At 36.4% G+C, this 23,605-nt stretch overlaps 1 pseudogene; it reads left to right on the forward strand.

Annotated features, from left to right (window-relative positions):
• The first annotated feature begins 21,419 nt into the window (after nucleotides 1-21,419).
• LOC132440344 (RNA polymerase II elongation factor ELL2 pseudogene) lies at nucleotides 21,420-23,210 on the forward strand (annotated as a pseudogene).
• The last annotated feature ends 395 nt before the right edge of the window (nucleotides 23,211-23,605 follow it).

The raw sequence follows: 23,605 nt of genomic DNA on the forward strand, positions 1-23,605 counted from the left end.
GTGTTGGGAAAACCGAACAGCCACATGCACAGGAAAGTGGACCACTATCTTACATCATACATAAAATTTAATTCAAAATGGGTTAAAGACTTAAATGTAAGACCTGAAACCATAAAACTCCTAGAAGAAAACATAGGCAGTAAGCTCCTGGGCATTGGTCTTGGCAACGATTTTGTGGATCTGACTCCAAAAGCAAAGGCAACAAAAGCAAAAACAAGTAAGTGTAACCTCATCAAACTAAAAAGCTTCTGCACAGCAAAGGAAATCATCAACAAAATGAAAAGGCCATCTACTGAATGGGACAAGATATTTGCAAATGATATATCCAACAAAGGGTTAATATCAAAAATATATAAAGAACTCATGCAACTCAGTAGCAAAAAAGAAGTATCCTATTAAAAAATGGGCAGAGAGTCAGAGTAAACATTTTCCCAAAGATATACACATGACCAATTGGCACTTGAAAAGATACTCAACATCAATAATTGGGGAAATGCAAATCAAAACCACAATGAAATATCACTTCACACCTGTCAGAACAGCTATCATCAAAAAGACAAGAGATAACAGGTGCTGGCAAGGACATGGAGAAAGGGAACCCTTGTGCACTGTTGTTGGGAATGTAAATTGATGTAGCCAATATGGAGGTTCCTCAAAAAATTAAAAGTAGAACTACCATATGATCTCGTAATTCTACATCTGGGTATTTATTTGAAGAAAATGAAAACACTAATTCGAAAGACATATGCACTCCCATGTTTACTGCAGCATTATTTACAATAGCCAAGATGGAAACAACCTAACTGTCCATCAGCAGATGAATGAAGAAGATGTGATATATATATATATATATATATATATACACACACACACACATATACATACATATATACACACACATATACATATAATATATACACGTACATATAATATATACACATATATATAATATATACATATATACACACACATAAATACATACATCCACACACAAAGAGGAATATTATTCAGCCATGAGAAAGAAGGAAATCCTGGAAATCCTGCCATTTGGGACAACATGGATGGACCTTGCAGTCATTATGCTAAGTGAAATAAGTCAGACAGAGAAAGACATACACTGTATGGTATCACTTATGTGTGGAATCTGAAAAACAAAACACCAAACTTTCAGCTATAAAAATAAATGTCATGGAATATAATGTACAGCATGGTGACTATAGTTAATATTGTATTGCATATTTGGAAGTTGTTAAGTCAGTAGATTTTAAAAGCCCTTATTTTTTAAAAAAAGAATTCTGCCAGAAGAGGCAGCAAGAAGCATGGAGCAGGTGTACCCATACAAGGTTGGAGAAAGCTCCAGATATAAGCAAGATCAATGAAAAGTATCTCCTCCCTGATGGCAATTAGTAGAAATTAGAGGATGTATTTGCTACTTCAAATACAAAAAACAGCAATGGAAAACTCAAAGAAACATCAAGAATGAAGGAAACATGACATAATCAAAAGATCACAATAATCATCTAGTAACTGAACCCAAAGACACAGAATTCTGCAATTTACCTAATAAAGATTTCAAAATAGCTGTTTTGAGGAAACTCAATGAGGTATAAAACAACAAAGACAATTCAACAAAATCAGGCAAAGGATATATGGGTAAAATGAAAAATTTAACAAAAAAGGTAGAAATCATATAAAAACCAAACAGAAACTCTGGAGCAGAAGAATTCAATGGATGAAATGGGGAAAAAAACTTTCAATAGAGAGCATCTCCAGCAGAACAGACCAAGCAGAAGATAGAATTAGTGAGTTAGTGAAACTTTGAAATAACTCAGAGGAGAACAAAGAAAAAAGAATGTAAAGAAAGCCTACATGATCTATGAGACACCATTTAAAAAATCAAATATCACAATTATTGGAGATCTGGAAGGAGAAAAGAGGGAGAAGGGGATAGAAATTTTAAAGATATAATAACTGAGAACATCTCAAACCTGGGGAAAGACTTGGACATCCAAGTTTACAAAGCTAACAGTTCACCTCATTTTCTCAATTCAAAACAAACTTCTCCAAGATATATTAACCTGTCAAAAATCAAAGAAAAAGAGAGAATCTGAAAAGTAGCAAGAGAAAAAAAAAAAAAGATTGTAACCTACAAAGGAACCCCAATTAGGCTATTAGCAAGTTACATAGCAGAAACTTTATAGACCAGGAGAGAGTGGAATGATATATTCAAAGTGTTGAAAGAAAAAAGTTGCCAGCAAGATAACTATCTAGCAAAGTTATGATTCAGAAGTGAAGGAAAAATAAATACTTTTTCAGACAAACAGAAGCTGAGGGAATTCATCACCAATAGACTTCCTTAGAAGAAATGCTGAAAGGAGTTCAAGCTGAAATGAAAGATGCTAATTAGTAACAAGAAAGCATATGAAAATATACAAAACACTGGTAAGGGTGAATATACAGTCAGATTAGAAAACTCTAATTCTGTAATATGATGGTGTGTTAATGACTTAATTTTAGTATAAAGGTTAAAGAAAAGGAATATTAAAAATAACTATAGCTACTATAGTTTGTTAACAAATATATAAAAGAGGTAAACTGTGACATCAAAAACATTGAAGGGGAGGAATAAAAGGGTAGAGCTTTTATATATAGTTCTGTTAAATAGCTATCAGCTTATAATGGACTGTTTTATCTAAAAGATGTTTTATGTAAGCCTCATGGTAACCACAAAGCTAAACCTATAGTAGATTCACAAATGATAGAAAGAAGGAAATCAGAGCATACCACCACAAAAAGTCACCAGTTCACAAAGATAGGCAGAAAGAGAAAAAAAGGAATAATGGAACTATAAAGCAGCCAGAAAGTGCCTAGTAAGATGACATTAATAAACCCTTACATATCAATAATTACTCTAAGTGTAAATGAATTGAAATCACCATCAAAAGGCACGGCGTGCTTCCATCCAGCCACCGGATGGATAAAAAAATAAGGTGCAATTAACTATGTGCTGCCTACAAGACCAGCTTCAGGGAATCTGAGACCATTTTAGTTTCATGACAGTTACTCTTTAGTGGGAGCATCTTTTTCATATCTGCCATATGCCTTCAAGTTGCTCACTGACTCCTTACACTTCCAGTTAGCAAAATGTAGTTTTAAATGTATTAACATGATCCCAGTATATGTTTGATTTTTAGGAGTGACTGAGGAATGGTTTTCCAAATTTTCCTTACTATCTTCATTAGGAAATAATTCCATAAGCATTTTTAAAACTTTTACAATAGGTTACATAAGCAAGTTCTAAAACATATGACTCATTTATAGCTTGAGTATTAAAGAAACTAACTTCAGTTTTGCTTAAAATGAACAGGAGACCATAAATGTGTAACAGAAAGACCATAAATGTTACCATAAATGTATAACAGAAAGCTACCAAAAGCTTAGTATAAGGAGAAACCTTAGAATTTATTTAATTAAACCTGCTTTTTTCAGAGTTTGTATTAATGAGATAAATGAAAAATAAAAACATGTAAAAACAAATTTTTTATTTTATATTGGAGTATAGTTGATTTACAATGTCGTGTTAGTTTCAGGTGTACAGCAAAGTGATTCAGTTATGCATATACATATATCCATTCTTTTTCCATATAGATTATTACAGAATACTGAGTAGCGTTTCCTGTGCTATACAGTAGGTCCTTGTTAATTATCTATCCTATATATAGTAGTGTGTATATATTATCTGGAGAAAACCATAATTCGAAAAGATGCATGCACCCCAATGTTCACTGAAGCACTATTTACAATAGCCAAGCATGGAAGCAACCTATGTGTCCATCGACAGAGGAATGGATAAAGAAGATGTGGTACATATATACAATGGAATATTCCTCAGCCATAGAAAAGAATGAAATAATGCCATTTGTAGCAACATGAACGGACCTAGAGATTCTCATACTAAGTGAAGTAAGAGAAAGACAAATACCATATATCACTTACATGTGGAATCTAAGAACAAGATACCAATGAACTTATTTATAAAACAGAAACAGACTCACAGACTTTGAAAACAAATTTATGGTTACCAAAGGGGAAATGTTGCTGGGGGGAGGGACAAATTGGGAGTTTGGGATTAACATATACACACTACTATATACAAAATAGTTGATTAGATAATTTAAATGAGTTATATAAGACATTCATAATATAATCTATTTGAATGATATCCCCCCTAGTGTTGTGCAATGTACAACAAGACTGTATTCAATGGCTCTACTCTTAGACCTAAAATTGCCGTCTCCTCTTGAATGTCAAGTTTATATGTTTAATTGCCTATTTGGTTCAGTTTGGAGATATAAAACTTAAGAGACATTGGCATACAGATGATATAGGTATGGGATCATGGGACCAGGGACATTTTGTAAGGAGACTGTTCCTATAAAGAAGAGGGGCTACTGAGGACAGAGTTGTAGGGTACTTCAACAATTAAAGGTCTTGCAGAGGAAAAGAATCTTAAAAAGTGATGGGAAGAGTACTCAGGGAAGAGCAAAGGAGGCAAGTGTGTGGTCATGGAATCCTAGCATAAACAGCATTTCATGAAGACAGAAGCAGCAAACACAGTCAAATGCTGCTAAGAACGCTGGCTTTTGCAAAAGTTGGTGTCTAGTAACCTTAAGCAGTTTCACAGAAGTAATGGGGATAATGCATCAGGCTATTTATTTACAACAGGGAATCCAAATTAACATAATATAGATTCAGAGCTTAGGCACTACATGGATAAGACGATAGTCCCTGGTGTAAAATACTTTACTTAAGCAATGGGGTACATATCATAGCTCATTTAGGGCTAGGGCTATATCTTACACATTTTCTTAATCTTTTGGCCTAGAACAGAGATTTACACATAGTAGTACTACATAGTTCATAAAAGAAGAGAAGACAAGCTTATCTCTAAGTACTTTTTAACTCTAACCTTTTATAAGCCTATGTTAAGGCCCTTTAAAAATATGTGCACCTTGTAGAAAGACCAAAATAAATATGGAATAGTGAGAAAAATAAACAGAATGCTATAAAGGGAAAAACATTTTACCAAGAACAAAAAGGTTAAGGAGAGAATTTGGTGTAATTTTTCTCAAGTTCAGCTGCCTTTTGTGCTTTTAAAAAGGACGTATTTCTAGACAAGTAGGGCACCTACCAGGCACCGGTGGGGGACCACGGACATCTAAAGGGACGGGAGGAACCCCCAGTGACCAAGTAGGACGTGGGGGGTGGGTGGGGAGAGTGAAGGAGGAAGAGAAGTGGAGGCGGGACAGGACTGGCTCCCCTGAGGGGTGGCTGGGGGAGGGGAAGGGATCCCACGCCTGAAGCAGGAAATTGGAGAATCATTGGGAGGGCAGAGGATCAAAAAGGAGTGTGGCCAGGTTTCCCCTGCTCACTTGGACCCCCAGGAACCTGCTGAGATCTCGGGCCTGATCCTCTGCCCACCAGGGTCCCTTCCAGCCACATGGGTCCTAAGAGTGGGAGGGAGGGAAGGGGGAGCAAAAGTAAAGGCCAGAACAATGGGACCAGCACCCTGAGGGGTGGCTGGGGGAGGGAAGGAGTTCCTATACCCAGAGGGACCACTCACAGTTAGGAGTCCAGCGGTGATGGGGGAGACTATGGGGGAGGGGCGTGAAGGGATGGAAGGGAACGAGGCCAGTGCTTTCCCTGTCCACTTATGCACCAGGAAGCCTGTTGGGTCCTCTGCCTTCAGAGCCTCCCTCCTAAAGCTCACAGCCCAAGCCCCGCCCCTACACCCACACCCAGGGCGCCACCTCTACACTCCAAGACCCCCTCCAACGAGATGGGCCTAAACACCACCCACACCCCCTCACCCAGGGCCCTACCTCCAACTCGGGAACTCCACACTCCAGAGGCCCTCCTTTCCACATGCTGCCTCCCCCTCTTCTGCACAGGTCCTAAGAAGAGGTCACGCCCCATGCTCAAACGTCACTGCCCCCACCTGCCTAGGTCCCACCATACCCAAAACCCTGCCCCTGCCTAAGTTCCACCCCTGCCGAAACTCTGCCCCTGTAGCCAAGGCTTTTTTTTCTTTTCTTTTTTCCTCTTTTATATTGGCGTTCTGTATTAACTTGTTGATTCATTGTTGTTGATTCTTTTATATTTTTATTTTTCCTAGTAAGTCTTTTACTTTTCTAATTTTATTTTAGTTTTATACTATGTTAGTGATCACTACTTTTGGCCTACTCCCCCACCCCACCCCCCCTTCTTTTTTTCTGTTGTGGTTTTATTTTACCTTGTTGCTGCTATTTCATTATAATTTTATTTTTTCTAATATATTTTTTATCTTTCTAATTTTATTCTTTGATATTGTACTGCTCGGTTTTTTTCTTTCTTTCCTTTTTTTTTTTTTTTTTTTTAATAACTGTGCCATGAAGCTTGTGGGATCTTGGTTCCCAGGCCAGAGGTTGGGTCCGAGCTACTGTGGTGGGAGCTCCGAGTCCAAACAGCTGGACTAACAGAGAACCTCAGACACCAGGGAGTATCAATTGGAGTAAATCTTCCCAGAGGTCCACATCTCAGCACCAAGACCCAGCTCTATCCAACTGTATGCAAACTCCAGTGCTTGACATCTCAGGCCAAACAACCAGTAAGACAGGAATACAGCACCACCCATCAAAAAGCAAAAAAATGAAATGAAAAAAAGATTTGTTACAGACAAAGGAGCAAGGTAAAAACCTACAAGACCAAATAAATGAAGACGAAATAGGCAACCTACCTGAAAAATAATTCAGAGTAATGATAGTAAAGATGACCCAAAATCTTGGAAACAGACTGGAGAAAATAGAAGAAGCATTTAACAAGGATCTAGAAGAACGAAAGAGCAAACAAACAGTGATGAACAACACAATTACTGAAATAAAGAATACTCTAGAAGGAATCAATAACAGAATAACTGAGACAGAAGAATCGATAAGTGAGCTGGAGGATAAAATAGTGGAAATAACTGCCAGGGAAGAGAAAAAAGAAAAAAGAATGAAAAGAATTGAAGACAGTCTCAGAGGCCTCTGGGACAACATTAAATGCACCAACATTCGAATTATAGGGGTCCCAGAAGAAAAAGAGAAAAAGAAAGGGTCTGAGAAAATATTTAAAGAGATTATAGTCAAAAATTCCCTAACATGGGAAAGGAAATAGTCAAGTCCAGGAAGCACAGAGAGTACCATACAGGATAAACCCAAAGAGAAACATGCTGAGACACATATTAATCAAACTATCAAAAATTAAATACACGGAAAAAATATTAAAAGCAGCAAGGGAAAAGCAACAAATAATATACAGGGGAATCTCCATAAGGTTAACAGCTGATCTTTCAGCAGAAACCCTGCAAGCCAGAAGGGAGTGGCAGGACATATTTAAAGTGATGAAAGGGAAAAACCTACAACCAAGATTATTCTACCCAGCAAGGATCTCATTCAGATTCAACGGAGAAATTAAAACCTTTACAGACAAGCAAAAGTTGAGAGAATTCAGCACCACCAAACCAGCTTTACAATAATCCTTTAGGAACTTCTCTAGACAGAAAACACAAGAGAAGGAAAAGACCTACAATAACAAACCCAAAACGATTAAGAAAATGGTAATAGGAACACACATATTGATAACTACCTTGAATGTAAATGGATTAAATGCTCCAGCCAAAAGACATAGACTGGCTGACTAGAAACCAAAAAAAGACCTGAATATATGCTGTCTACAAGAGACCCACGTCAGACCTAGGGAACATACAGACTGAAAGTGAGAGGATGGAAAAAGATATTCCAAGCAAATGGAAATCAAAAGAAAGCTGGAGTAGCAATACTCATATCAATCAAAATAGACTCCAAAATAAAGGCTATTACAACAGACAAGAAGGACACTACATAATGATCAGGGGATCAATCCAAGAAGAAGATATAACAACTGTCAATATTTATGCACCCAACATAGGGGCACCTCAGTACTTAAGGCAAATGCTAACAGCCATTAAAGGGGAAATCAACAGTAACACAATTATAGCAGGGGACTTTAACACCCCACTTTCACCAATGGACAGATCATCCAAAATGAAAATAAATAAGGAAACACAAGCTTTAAGTGATACATTAAACAAGATGGACTTAATTGATATTTATAGAATATTCCATCCAAAAACAACAGAATACACTTTCTTCTCAAGTGCTCATGGAACATTCTCCAGGATAGACCATATCTTGGGTCACAAATCAAGCCTTGGTAAATTTAAGAAAATTGAAATTGTATCAAGTATCTTTTCCACCCACAATGCTATGAGACTAGATATCAATTACAGAAATAAAAATGTAAAAAATACAAACACATGGAGACTAAACAATATGCTAATAAATAAACAAGCAATCACTGAAGAAATCAAAGAGGAAATCAAAAAATACCTAGAAACAAATGACAACGAAAACACACGACCCAAAACCTATGGGATACAGCAAAGCAGTTCTCAGAGGGAAGTATACAGCAATACAATCCTACATCAAGAAACAAGAAAAATCTCAAACATCTTAACCTTACACCTCAAGCAATTAGAGAAAGAAGAACAACAACAACAACAAAAAAAACCCAAAGTTACCAGAAGGAAAGAAATCATAAAGATCAGATCAGAAATAAATGAAAAAGAAATGAAGGAAACAATAGCAAAGATCAATTAAACTAAAAGCTGGTTCTTTGAGAAGATAAACAAAATTGATAAACCATTAGCCAGACTCATCAAGAAAAGAAGCAAGAAGACTCAAATCAACAGAATTAGAAATGAAAAAGTAGAAGTAACAACTGACACTGCAGAGATACAAAGAGAGATTACTATAAGCAACTCTATGCCAAAAAAATGGACAACCTGGAAGAAATGGACAAATTCTTAGAAAAGCACAACCATCTGAGACTGAACCAGGAAGAAATAGAAAATATAAACAAACCAATCACAAGCACTGAAACTGAAACTGTGATCAAAAATCTTCCAAAAAACCACAGCCCAGGACCAGATGGCTTCACAGGCGAATTATCAAACATTTAGAGAAGAGTTTACACCTATCCTTCTCAAACTCTTCCAAAATACAGCAGAAGGAGGAACACCCCCAAATTCATTCTTCAAGGCCACCATCATCCTGATACCAACACCAGAGAAAGATGTCACAAAAAAAGAATACTAAAGGCCAATATCACTGATGAACATAGATGCAAAAATCCTCAACAAAATACTAGCAAACAGAATCCAACAGCACATTAAAAGGATCATACACCGTGATCAAGTGGGATTTATTCCAAGAATGCAAGGATTCTTCAATATATGCAAATCAATCAATGTGATACACCATATTAAGAAATTGAAGGAGAAAAAACATATGATAATCTTAATAGATGCAGAAAAATCTTTCAACAAAATTCAACACCCATTTATGATAAAAACCCTCCAGAAAGTAGGCATAGAGGGAACCTACCTCAACATAATAAAGGCCATCTATGACAAACCCACAGCCAATATCATTCTCAATGGTGAAAAATTGAAAGCATTTCCACTAAGATCAGGAACAAGACAAGGCTGCCCACTCTCACCACTATTATTCAACATAGTTTTGGAAGTTAGAGCCACAGCAATCATCGAAGAAAAAGAAATAAAAGGAATCCAAATCGGAAAGAAGAAGTAAAGCTGTCACTGTTTTCAGATGACGTGATACTATACAAAGAGAATCCCAAAGATGCTACCAGAAAACTACTAGAGCTAATCAATGAATTTTGTAGAGTAGCAGGACATGAAATTAATGCACAGAAATCTCTGGCATTCCTATACACTAATGATGAAAAATCTGAAAGAGAAATTAAGGAAACACTCTCATTTACCATTGCAACAAAAAGAATAAAATACCTAGGAATAAACCAACCTAAGGAGACAAAAGACCTATATGCAGAAAACTATAAGACACTGATGAGAGAAATTAAAGATAATACAAACAGATGGAGAGATATACTGTGTTCTTGGATTGGAAGAATCAATATTGTGAAAATGACTATACTACCCAAAGCAATCTACAGATTCAATGCAATCCCTATCAACTACCAATGGCAATTTTCACAGAACTAGAACAAAAAAATTCACAATTTGTAGGGAAAAACAAAAGACCCTGAATAGCCAAAACAATCTTGAGAAAGAAAAACAGAGCTGAGGAATCAGGCTCCCTGACTTCAGACTATACTACAAAGCTACAGTAATCAAGACAATATGGGACTGGCACAAAAACAGAAATATAAATCAATGGAACAGGATAGAAAGCTGAGAGATAAAACCATGCACATATGGTCACCTTATCTTTGATAAAGGAGGCCAGAGTAGACAATGGAGAAAAGACACCTTCTTCAATAAGTGGTGCTGGGATAACTGGAAAGCTATATGTAAAAGAACGAAATTAGAACACTTCCTAACACCATACACAAAAATAAACTCAAAATGGATTAAAGACCTAAATGTAAGGCCATACACTATAAAACTCTTAGAGGAAAACCTAGGCAGAACACTCTATGGCATAAATCACAGCAAGACCCTTTTTGACCCACCTCCTAGAGAAATGGAAATAAAAACAAAAAAAAACAAATGGGACCTAGTGAAACTTAAAAGCTTTTGCACAGCAAAGGAAACCATAAAGAAGATGAAAAGACAACCCTCAGAATGGAGAAAATATTTGCAAACAAAGCAACTGACAAAGGATTAATCTCCAAAATATACAAGCAGCTCAGCAGCTCAATATCAGAAAAACAAACAACCCAATCCAAAAGTGGGCAGAAGATCTAAATAGACATTTCTCCAAAGAAGATATACAGATTGCTAAACAACACATGAAAGGATGCTCAACATCACTAATCATTAGAGAAATGCAAATCAAAACTACAATGAGGTATCACTTCACACCAGACAGAATGGCCATCATCAAAAAATCTACAAACAATAAATGCTGGCGAGGGTGTGGAGAAAAGGGAACCCTCTTGCACTGTTCGTGGGAATGTAAATTTGTACAGCCACTATGGAGAACAGTATGGAAGTTCCTTAAAAAATTAAAAATAGAAGTACCATATGACGTGGCAGTCCCACTACTGGGCATATACCCTGACAAAACCATAATTCAAAAAGTTTCATATACCACAATGTTCATTGCAGCACTATTTACAATAGCCAGGACAGGGAAGCAACCTGTGTCCATCGACATATGAATAGATAAAGAAGATGTGGCACATATATACAATGGAATATTACTCAGCCATAAAAAGAAACAAAATTGAGTTATTTGTAGTGAGGTGGATGGATCTAGAGTCTGTCATACAGAGTGAAGTACGTCAGAAAGAGAAAAGACGCAAGAGGGAGGGGATATGGGGATATACGTATGCATATAATTGATTCACTTTGTTATACAGCAGAAACTAACACAACACTGTAAAGTGATTATACTCCAGTAAACATGTTAAAAAATTGTATTTCTACTGTATATATACATATCCCTAGGTCACTCTCAATATTGGTATTTTTTTCTTCATTGTTCCCTTCTCACCTTTTGTGTTTCTGCCTTTTCTTGTCTCTTTCCTTCCTTCTCAGAAAGAACAATGGAGGAAGAAAGTGAGAATTTCAACAAAGAGAAAATATTTTTAAAAGTACCTAAAGAACCAAATGGAAATCACAGAGTTGAAGAATATAGTAACAGAACTAAAAAAATTCAATACAGTGCTTCAAGAGTTGACTAGATTGAGTAGAAGAAAGAAAGAATCAGCAAACTCAAAGACAAGGCAAGAGAATTCATCTAATCAGAGGAGAAAAAGAATAAAGAAGAGTGAAGAGAGCTTAAAGGATTTATGGAACAACACAAAATGAACGAGTAGCTACATTATAGGGTCCCAGAAGGAGAAGAGAGAGAAAAAGGGAGGAAAATCTTATTCAAAGAAATAATGGCTGAAAACTATCCTAACCTGAGGAACAGCAGATATCTAAATCCTGGAAGTCCAGAGAGTTCCAAGTAAGATGAAATTAAAGGGACTGACATCAAGAAACCTTATAATTAAACTGTAAAAAGTTAGAGACAAGGAGAGAGTCTTAAATGCAGCAAGGGAAAAGCAACCTGTTACATACAAGCGAACCACCATAAAACTATCAACAGATTTTTCAATAGAAACTTTCCAGGCCAGAAGGGAGTGGCATGATATATTCCAAGAGCTAAAGTGAAAGAAAAAAAAAAAAGCTGCCAACCAAAAATACAATAGCCAGTAAAGTTTGTCCTTCAGAATTGGAGAGGAAGAGTTTTCCAGAAAAGCAAAAGCTGAAGAAGTTCACTACCATTAGACCAACCTTACAAGAAATTTTAAGGTGCCCCTTCAAACTGAAATAAAAGGATGCCAATTAGTAACAAAAAAAAAGTTTGAAATTATAAATCTCACAGATAAAGGTAAATATATACTGAAATTCAATGTTTTGTCATGGTGGTAGGGATATCACTTATAATTCTAGCATGAAGTTAAAATAACAATACCTACAATAATTTTTTAATGGATATACATGCTAAAAGATGTAAATTATGACATTAAAGCATAAATTGGAGGAGGAGAGTAAAAATGTAGAGCATTAGCATGCCTTCGATCTTAAGTTGTTATATAATCTATAATAGACTATTATAAATATAAGATGTTTTACATAGCCTTGTAGTAACCACATACAAAAAACCCTAGAGTAGATACAAAAATAATAAAGAGAAAGGAATATAAGTATACTACTACAGAATATCATTAAAGAGTAAAGAGCATAATAAAGGCACAGAGGAATTACAAAAGAGCCAGAAAACAATGAACAGAATGGCAATAGCAAGTCAATACTATCAATAATTACTTTAAATGTAAATGGACTAAATTCTCCAATTAAAAGAGTGGCTGAATGGATTAAAATAAATAAGACGAAACTATATGATGCCTATCAAGACTCACTTCAGCTTTAAGGACACACATAGACTGCAAATGAAGGGATAGACAAAGATAATTCCATGCAAATGGAAAGCAAAAGAAATCTGGGGTAGCTATACTTATCAGACAAAATAGACTTTAAGCCAAAGTTTGTCATAAGAGACAGAGAAAATCATTACATAATGAAAGGGGTCAATCCAACAAGAGGATATGACAACTGTAAATATTTATGCACCAGCATAGGTGCACTTAAATATAAAAAGCAAATATTAACAGAACTGAAGGGAGAAAATGACAGCAATACAAGAATAGTAGGGGACCTCAATATCCTCCTTTCAACAATGGATCAATATCTGATCCATTAGAAAATCAGTTAGAAAATCATTAGAAAATCAGTTAGAAAATCAGTTAGAAATATTGGACTTAACATATTAGGGCACATGGACTGAAAAATTAACAGAACATTCTATCCAACCACAGCAGAATATATATTCTTCTCAAGTGCACATGGAAAGTTCTCTAAATAGATCATATGTTAGGCCACAAAACAAATCTTAAGATTGAAGTCATAATCAAGCATCTTTTCTGAACATTGAAAAATGCACAAACATGTGGAGATTAAACAACATGCTACTGAACAACCAATTTGTCAAAGAAGAAATCAAAAGAGATAAAAAACTATCTTGAGTAAAATGAACATAAAACTTATGGGATGCAACTAAAGAATTCTGGGAGGGAAGATTATAGCAATAAATGCCTCCATTAGGAAAAGAAGAAATATCACAAATAAACAACCCATCTTTACACTTTAAGGAACTAGAAAAGAAGGAACTAAGCCCAAAGTTAGAAGAATGAAAATAAAGATCAGAGTGAAAGAAGGAAATAAAGACTAAAAACACAATAGAAAAGAGAAATGAAATGAAAAGCTGTTTTTTGAAAATATAAATAAAACAGAAAAACCTTTAGCTAGACTTACTGAGAAAGAAAGAATAAAGAGAGGACTGAAGTAAAATTTGAATGAAAGAGGAGACATTACAACTGATACCAAACAAAGTATCATAAAAGCCTGGTATGAACAATTGCATGCCACAAATTAGACAAAGTAGAAGAAATGAATAAAATTCTTAGAAACACACAACCTCCCAGGACTGATTCAGGAAGAAATAGAACATCTGAATAGACCAATTACTAGCAAGGAAATTGAATCAGTAATCAAAAATATCTCAAACAAAAATCGAGGACCAGATGGCTTCACAGGTGAATTCTACCAAACATTTAAAAAATGATTAATAACACTACCTCTCAAGCTCTTCAAAAAAGTGAAGAGAAAGAAAAATTCCAAACTCAATTTATGAGGCCAGCATTACCCTGTTACTAAAACCAGACAAGGACACTACAGAAAAGAAAAAAAAAATTAGAGGTCAATACCTCTGATAAACACAGATGCAGAATTATTCAACAAAATATCAAACAAATTCAACAATACACTGAAAGGGTTATACACCATGATCAAGTGGGATTTTTTCCAGGGGTGCAAGGATGATTCAACAGTCACAAATCAATCAATGTGATGCATCACATTAACATAATGAAAGATAAAAATCATGTGATCATCTCAACAGAAAAAGCATTTGACAAAATTCAACCACCATCCATAATAAAAACTCTCAACAAAAAAACTGGGTAGAGAGGAAAACTTCCTCAACATAATAAAGGCAATATAGGACAAACCTACAGCTAACGTCATGCTCAATGGTGAAAAGCTGAAAGCTTTTTCTCTAAGATCAAGAACAAGGCAAGGGTACCCACTCTAAACTTTTATTCAACATAGTCCTAGAAGTCCTAGCCACTGCAATTAAACAAGAAAGAAAAGATATCCATACCAGTAAAAAAGAACTAAAACCATCCATTTACAGATGAAATGATATAATATATAGAAAACCATAAAGATTCCACCAAAAAATTGTTAGATAAATCAATTTGGTAGATTTGCAAGATACAAAAATCAATGTACCTGGGGCTTCCCTGGTGGCGCAGTGGTTGGGAGTCCGCCTGCCGATGCAGGGGACGCGGGTTCGTGCCCTGGTCCGGGAAGATCCCACATGCCGCGGAGCGGCTGGGCCCGTGAGCCATGGCTGCTGAGCCTGCGCGTCTGGAGCCTGTGCTCTGCAACGGGAGAGGCCGCAACAGTGAGAGGCCTGCGTACAGAAAAAAAAAAAAAAAAAAAAATCAATGTACCAAAATTAGTTGTATTTTCATACTTTAACAATTTCTAAGAGAAATTAAGGAAACATTTCCATTTGTAATTACATTAAAAAGATTAAAATACCTAGGAATGAATTTAACCAAGAAGGTAAAAGTCCTGTACACTGAAAATCATGAGACATTGATAAAAGAAATGGAAGGTGACATAAACAAATGGGAAGATATTCCATGCTCATGGATTAAAAATAATATTGTGGGGCTTCCCTTGTGGCGCAGTGGTTGGGAGTCCGCCTGCCAATGCAGGGGACGTGGGTTCGTGCCCCGGTCCGGGAAGATCCCACGTGCCGCGGAGCGGCTGGGCTCGTGAGCCATGGCCACTGGGCCTGCGCGTCCGGAGCCTGTGCTCCGCAATGGGAGAGGCCACAGCAGTGAGAGGCCTGAGTACCAAAAACAAAATAATAATAATATTGTGAAAATGTCCATACTACCCAAAACAATCTACAGGTTCAGTGTAATACTTATCAAAATTTCGTGGCATTTTGCACAGAAATAGAACAATCTTAAAATTTGTGTGTAATCACAAAAGACCCCAAATAGCCAAAGCAATCTTGAGAAAGCAGATCAAAGCTAAAGACAACCTACAAATTGAAAGTATTTGCAAACCATATCAGAAAAAGTGTTAATATCCAAAATATGTAAAGAACTCATACAAGTCAATAAAAACAAATAGAAAAAAATATGAATAAAAAATTGGCAGAGGAACTGAATAGACGTTTTCCCAAAGGAGACATCCAAATGACCCACAGGTACATGAAAAGATGCTCAACATCACTAATTACTAGGGAAATTGCACAGGTACATGAAAAGATGCTCAACATCACTAATTACTAGGGAAATTACTAGGGAAATTACTACCATCAAAACTACAATGAGATGTCACCTCACACCTGTTAGGATTGCTATCATCAAAAATACTAGATATAACAAATGTTGGTGAGGATGTGGAGTGAATGGAACCCTTGTGCATTGTTGGTAGGAATGTAAATTGGTTCAACCACTATGGAAAGCAGTATAGAGTTTCCTCATGAAATTAAAAGCAGAACTACCATATGATCCACTCTGGGAATATATCCAAAGGAAATGAAAACAATATATTGAAGAGATATCTTCACTCCCATATTTATTGCAGCATTATTCACAATTGCCATGATTGAAAAAAACCTAAGCATCTGTCAACAGATCAATGAGTAAAGAAGATGTGGTACATACAAATAATAAATTGTGCAGCCATGAGACAAAAGGAAATCCTGCCATCTGCCACAACATTATGGACCTGGAGGGGTGTTATGCTGAGTGAGATAAGCCTGACAGAGAAAGACACATACTGCATGGTATCACTTATACATGGAATCCAAAAAGAAAAATCAAACTCATAGAAACTGAGTTGAAAAGTAGTTGCCAGAGTTTGGGTGGTTGGGGAAATAGGGAGAGGTGGTAAAAGGGTATAAGCTTTTAGCCGTAAGATGACAAGATCTGAGAATCTAATGTATTACATGGTGCCTGTAGTTAACAACACTATTGTACAATAAAAGTTTGGTGAAGAGTAGAAAAAATGTAAATATGTGAGGTTATGTATGACTAGATGACAGAAATCCTTTCACAATGTATATGAATATCAAATCATGATATATACTTTAAATATGTTACCATTTTTTCTCAAATATATGTCAAGCAAAGCTTAAAAATGAAAAAAGGGAGTAAGCGCAACCAGAGTTGATCAATTTCAGAATAGAAGGAAAACTCATGTCGTTTCAAAGGAAATAATAAATTATAAGATGCACAAGAGAGAAGAGATTCAAGTAAAAATTTAAGAATACTGAAGAAAGGCATGATAACTTCCAAGAAACTGAGAATGAAATAAAGGAAGAAATAAAAAGGGTCAAAGAGAAAGTGGCTGAAAGGAAGTCAAGCAAAGAGGGTTTAATATACACATCGCTGGAGTCTCTAGGGGAAAAAAATCTATGGAACAGAATATTTAAACTCCTAATCCAATAAAACTTTCTGGATATAAGAGAAAACACAAATTCTATAAATCAAAAGTTTCTACTGTATATCTATTAAAAATATTATCAGGGCTTCTATGCAGATGATTAACTTATAAGATTTTAAAAAATTAACTTGATATCAGACTTCTCAAGCAAATGAAAATACAAGGTTACAGTAGACCAGTATTTTTAAGAAATCAAGGAAACCAAGATTTGTGAACCAAGAATGTTGTGTTCAAACTGTCCTTCAATTATCAGAACTATAGAAAAATAGTTCTAAACATGTAAGTAATCAGGGAATATTGTTCAGAAATATCCCTCTTGAGGAATTTACTAGTAAATAAGTGTCATCCAACCTAGTAATAACTAGGGAAACTTTAGCAACATAACCCGATGGTGAGCATAAAACATTTATAAATGGTGAGCAAACAATATATCTAATTATAAAGCCAAGACAAAAACACAAGTGGGAAGATAGAAGGAAGAACATTTGTGTTATGTGACATTTATAGAGTAAGAAGACTGCAACTAAAAATAAGAAAGAGAAAGGGAAAAGTGGAATAGGCTGCTGTTGTTGAAAACATGATAGGTGGGAATCAAAGGATGCAATTTAAAAAGACTGCATAAGAAGGTAAGAAAGAAAAATATTAGGGGCTTTATAAAACTATAAATACAAAGGTAAGCACTAAAACAAAAATACAAATCTTCGCAAATTCCGAGAAAATTTTATAAAATTAAAGAAGGCATGTCCAATAGAGAAAGAAAAATGGCAAATAAAATGTAATATAGTAATTACTATATAAAATTATGATACAGTTGAGAGCAAATATATAGCAGTGCAATCAATAAGTGTAAACTGGATGAACTTTGCTGTTAAAAATATTTTCAAGTTTGAAAATCCAAAAGATATATACATACCTATGTACATACAAAAATACATAATTAGGGAGTGGTGGAGATTGAAAACCACCAAATGCCATAGTAGTTAGGTTGAGGCAGTAACTTAATAATTATGAACAGATGATAAATCTTAGGGGTAGTGGATTGTCTGATGAGGAATAAGATGTTTACATTGTTTTTAAAGTGTCTCCCCACAAGACAAGAGCAAGATTAGGCGCAAGGGGGAAACAGACTATAATCACAAGGAAGTATCAGACAAAGTCAAACTGGATATCATCTGTATAAAATGACTGCTCTGTATTAAAAAATTAATGTCATGAAAGCTAAAAGCTAAGGAATATGTTTTAGATAAAAAGAGACTTAGAGATATGGCAGCTAAGTACAATATGTGATTAGACCAGAACATGTATTGAAAGGAGGGAAAAACATTATAAAGGACATAATACCATTCACAAAGTTGGAATGTGGATTATAGGTTAGGTAAGAGTACCGTATTAATATTAACCACCACAATCAAATTCAGAAAATTTATCTAAGAGAATGTCCTTGTTTTTAGGAAATTCACACTGAGCATTAAGGATTAAAATAGTCTAATATATGCAGCATGCTTTCAAATGGTTCAGAAAATATAAATAGTCTGTGTGTGCATGTAGAGACAGAATAATCAAGTGTCAGGATTTAACATTAACCAATGTTAAAATTTGGTAAGTCTGGGTATAGGGGTTCCGTTCATTATTCTTCCAGATTTTCTTTTTCACTTATTTCAAAATTTAAAAAGTTATAAAGGGAGTAATGTTTCAATAAAGTTTTATTCTTTGCTCTTATTTTTTCAGTTAGATATTTTAACAATTTTCCTCTCTCTCTCTCTCTGACATGTGACTAAGCTTCATTTTACTGTGACAACTTTAAGAGTACTAATTTTCTCATGGATCACATGATCGTGACAAAAATCACATTCCCTACATAGTCCCAGTAAAACGCATGTAATTTCATATAATACTGCTGTGATTCTAAGAATTTTGATGTAATCTAAACAAAGGAACATCACCTGGGTACACAACCAAGTTACTAGTATAACTCTTTATAATACAGGATTCTAGTATCCAAAGAATGCACACCAACAGCTCAAACTAAGGGGTGTAACTATTTTTATTATTTAACAGTATGTAAATATGGATAGCAACCAGCTTCTCACACAGCCTAACGAACTGCAGGTTAGTTCAGATAGAGTAATGTGTAGCACAACCTCAGAATTCAAATATGTTCAATTATAAGAACTCAAATGCAGTAACGAAAAAAGATACTAATATTAGAGATGGAAAATTCAACTTTCAGGTCTTACCTGGGGGTATGTTCACACTACCTAGTTACACATATTTCATATTAATATGAGTATATATTTACATAGAGTTTTATAAGTTATAAAGTATATTTATACACATTGTGCCATCTTAATTTTAAACTAATATTTTAAATGAGTCTGAAATCATCACCCATTTTACAGTTTAGGAAACCAGGACATAAGTGATTAAGTATTTTGCTCAACAATGTCTATTAAGTTACAGGAACAGACAGCTATTGAACTCAGTTCTTATTTTAAGTTTACTGCCTTATATGCCATCCTTAAGAAACTAGTGGAGTCACCTTAAGATCTTTTGTTTATATTTATGACAACAGGAATGAACAAATAATTTAGAATGCTTTTCAACAATTCATGTCAAAAGCAAAAGGACTCTAATTGTTAGCAAAGATGCAATAGCAACAAACAGTTACACAGAGTACTTGGCATATTCTGACGGCATGCAATTCAACTTCATATAGATAGCAGGCCATGAGAACGCTTTTCATGTCTCTGTGATATCTAATACTATTCTAGTAATTGCATCTATTTAGAGTTGAGGAATTGAAGCATAGTTTAATATACTCAAAATATAGTAACAAGCCAGGCATCTTTATATGACCAGCATGTTAAAGAATATTCCAGATTGGAGATTTTGATTGAACCAATCATTTGCATTTGCTCTTTGGGGAGGTATATTTGGAATGATGGATACTTGGACCACACAACTGATTGCACTGTTGGATAAAGGGCTGTAGATTTCCTGTGGGTTTTGGAGCTTAAATAGTGAACTGTTCTCCAACCCTTAAAATATAGACCCCTGCCTTTGTCCAATAACATTAGTATATATTTATCTTGTGAAAGGACAATGTACCCTCTAAGCAGTTTCAGATTCCTTCATCTTTAAGTGTACATACTTTTTGAGAAGATAGACATGTATAAAGGAAGCAAATTTAGCTGTGTAAGAGATTAACAATACTTAACCTTCTTATATTTCAGTTGAGTTGATGGTAAGGATTAATTCATGGATGCCAGTTCCAAGTTGAGCCTGGTATTCTGTCAAATCCAGTAAAATGAAGTGGTTATGAGCATGAAATTTAGAAGCAGATTTCTGGATTTGAATTCTTGTCCCATGCTTATCAACTGGGTACCTGGGACAAGTTAATTAACCTCTCTGAAACTCAGCTTCCTCATCTATAGATTAAAGGTAAGGATAGAATCAATATCATAGGGTTGTTTTGAAGGTTGCATGGGTCCATATATATATATATAAGGAAACTGATATATAAAAACAGTGCTCAGCATATTATAAACAATTAAAAAATTACTGTCTACTTGGAAGTGCCAATGTAGAAAATCAAAATCAATGCCGCTTACATCATAAATCCTCAGGGAGTAAGCAAACAAAGGTGAGACAAGCATTTCTGGGGCATGTGCAGTTCTGATAACGAAGGCGTTCATGTAGTCCTACTTGAGTGTACAGAACCTGGGCCACCACGTGGAGACGGGGCACCAAAGAGAGCCATTAAGAGAGCTCTAGATATGACAGTACGTCAGCAGCGGGATGGCCGTAGCTGTGGCGGCGGCTGCAGAAGCCCGAGCAGCCGCGGCCGCAGTGGAGGCTAGAGCCCGAGCGGCGTCGGCGGCGGCACCCCGGGGAGTTTAAGATGGCGGCAGGGGGGGGCGGCGGGCCTGCGGGAGGAGCAGCGCTATGGGCTGTCGTGCGGGAGGCTGGGACAGGACAACACCACCGTACTGCATGTGAAGCTCACCGAGACGGCGATCCGCGCGCTCGAGACCTACCAGAGCCACGAGAATTTAATTCCTTTTCGACCTTCAATTCAGTTCCAAGGGCTCCAAGGGCTTGTCAAAATCCCTAAAAATGATCCCCCCAACGAAGTGCATACCTTTAACTTCTATTTGTCAAATGTGGGTAAAGACAACCCTCAAGGCAGCTTTGACTGCATCCAGCAAACCTTCTCCAGCTCTGGAGCATCCCAGCTCAATTGCCTGGGATTTATACAAGATAAAATTACAGTGTGTGCAACAAATGACTCGTATCAGATGACACGAGAAAGAATGACCCAGGCAGAGGAGGAATCCCGCAACCGAAGCACAAAAGTTATCAAACCTGGTGGACCATATGTAGGGAAAAGAGTGCAAATTCGGAAAGCACCTCAAGCTGTTTCAGATGCAGTGCCTGAGAGGAAAAGATCAACCCCCATGAACCCTGCAAATACCATTCGAAAGACACATGGCAGCAGCAGTGTTTCCCAGCGGCCATATTGGGACAGGGTGATTCACTTACTGGCACTGAAGGCCTATAAGAAACCTGAGCTGCTAGCTCGACTGCAGAAAGACGGTGTCAATCAGAAAGACAAGAACTCCCTCGGAGCAATTCTGCAACAGGTAGCCAATCTGAATCCTAAGGACCTCTCATACACCTTAAAGGATTATGTTTTTAAAGAGCTCCAAAGAGATTGGCCTGGATATAATGAAATAGACAGACGGTCATTAGAGTCAGTGCTCTCGAGAAAACTAAATCCATCTCAGAATGCTGCCAGCACCAGCCGTTCAGAATCTCCTGTATGTTCTAGTAGAGACGCTGCATCTTCTCCTCAGAAACGGCTTTTAGATTCAGATTTCATTGATCCTTTAATGAATAAAAAAGCTCGAATATCTCACCTGACAAATAGAGTGCCGCCAACATTAAATGGTCATTTGAATCCCACCAGTGAAAAATCTGCTGCAGGCCCCCCGCTGCCCCCTGCAGCCGCTGCCATCCCCACGCCTCCACCGCTGCCTTCAACCCACCTGCCTGTCTCCAATCCTCCTCAGACTGTAAATTCTCACTCCAATTCCCCTAGCACTCCAGAAGGCCGGGGGACTCAAGACCTACCTGTTGACAGTTTTAGTCAAAACGGTAGTATCTATGAGGACCAGCAAGACAAATATACCTCTAGGACTTCTCTGGAAACCTTACCACCTGGTTCAGTTCTACTAAAATGTCCAAAGCTTATGGAAGAAAACCATTCGTCTCACAAAAAGTCCAAGAAGAAGTCTAAAAGACACAAGGAAAAGGACCAAATAAAAAAGCACGACATTGAGATGATTGAGGAAAAGGAAGAGGACCTTAAAAGAGAAGAGGAAATTGCCAAGCTGAACAACTCCAGTCCGGATTCCAATGAAGGAGTTAAAGAGGATTGCACTGCCTCCACGGAAGCTTCTTCAACAGTTGAACTCCCAGATTATTTGATAAAATATATTGCTATTGTCTCCTATGAGCAACGCCAGAATTACAAGGATGACTTCAATGCTGAGTACGATGAGTATAGGGCCTTGCATGCCAGGATGGAGACGGTGGCTAGAAGATTTATCAAACTGGATGCACAGCGAAAGCGCCTTTCTCCAGGCTCAAAAGAGTATCAGAGTGTTCATGAAGAAGTCTTACAAGAATATCAGAAGATAAAACAGTCTAGTCCCAATTACCATGAAGAAAAATACAGATGCGAGTATCTTCATAACAAGCTGGCTCACATCAAAAGACTAATAGGTGAATTTGACCAACAGCAAGCAGAGTCATGGCACTAGAGCTCTGCTTGGACCAGAAGATGTGAATAAACTTAAGCTTATTTATTTAAAATTCCAAATGAATTGCTCTCAAATTCTAAAAAATGAAACTTTGCCTGTTGGAAGTTTCAGTATTAGTAAACTTGAGTTACCTTCCCCCGCCGCCCCCCGCCGCATTTTACTTTGTTTCCTTGCATTTTTGAAGCTGCTTTTTTCTGGTCCTTTTTTCCTACTTAAGACTTGTGTTTGTCAATAGAAATAATTTTTTTTGTAGATATTGAGGATCCAGTGTCTGTACTTCAAATCAATTTTTTTCCTTAAAAAACTGTGTTTGTCATTAGAAATGGTTTTTTTTAGATATTGGGGATCTAGTGTCCACACTTCAAAGTTATGTGTGTTTAAAAAAAACAGTAATGTACAAGGTGAAATGCTTTTGGATAAACATAAGCCTATTTTCTGACCTTTCTTAATATGAACTCTTTGCCTTAAATGGTAGAACATTTAGAAATTTGCACAAAATACAAAAAAACTTAAAACATTGTTTTGGAGGGTT

The sequence above is a fragment of the Delphinus delphis genome, chromosome 17, assembly GCF_949987515.2.
Source record: "Delphinus delphis chromosome 17, mDelDel1.2, whole genome shotgun sequence".
In the NCBI taxonomy this organism is placed as follows: domain Eukaryota; kingdom Metazoa; phylum Chordata; class Mammalia; order Artiodactyla; family Delphinidae; genus Delphinus; species Delphinus delphis.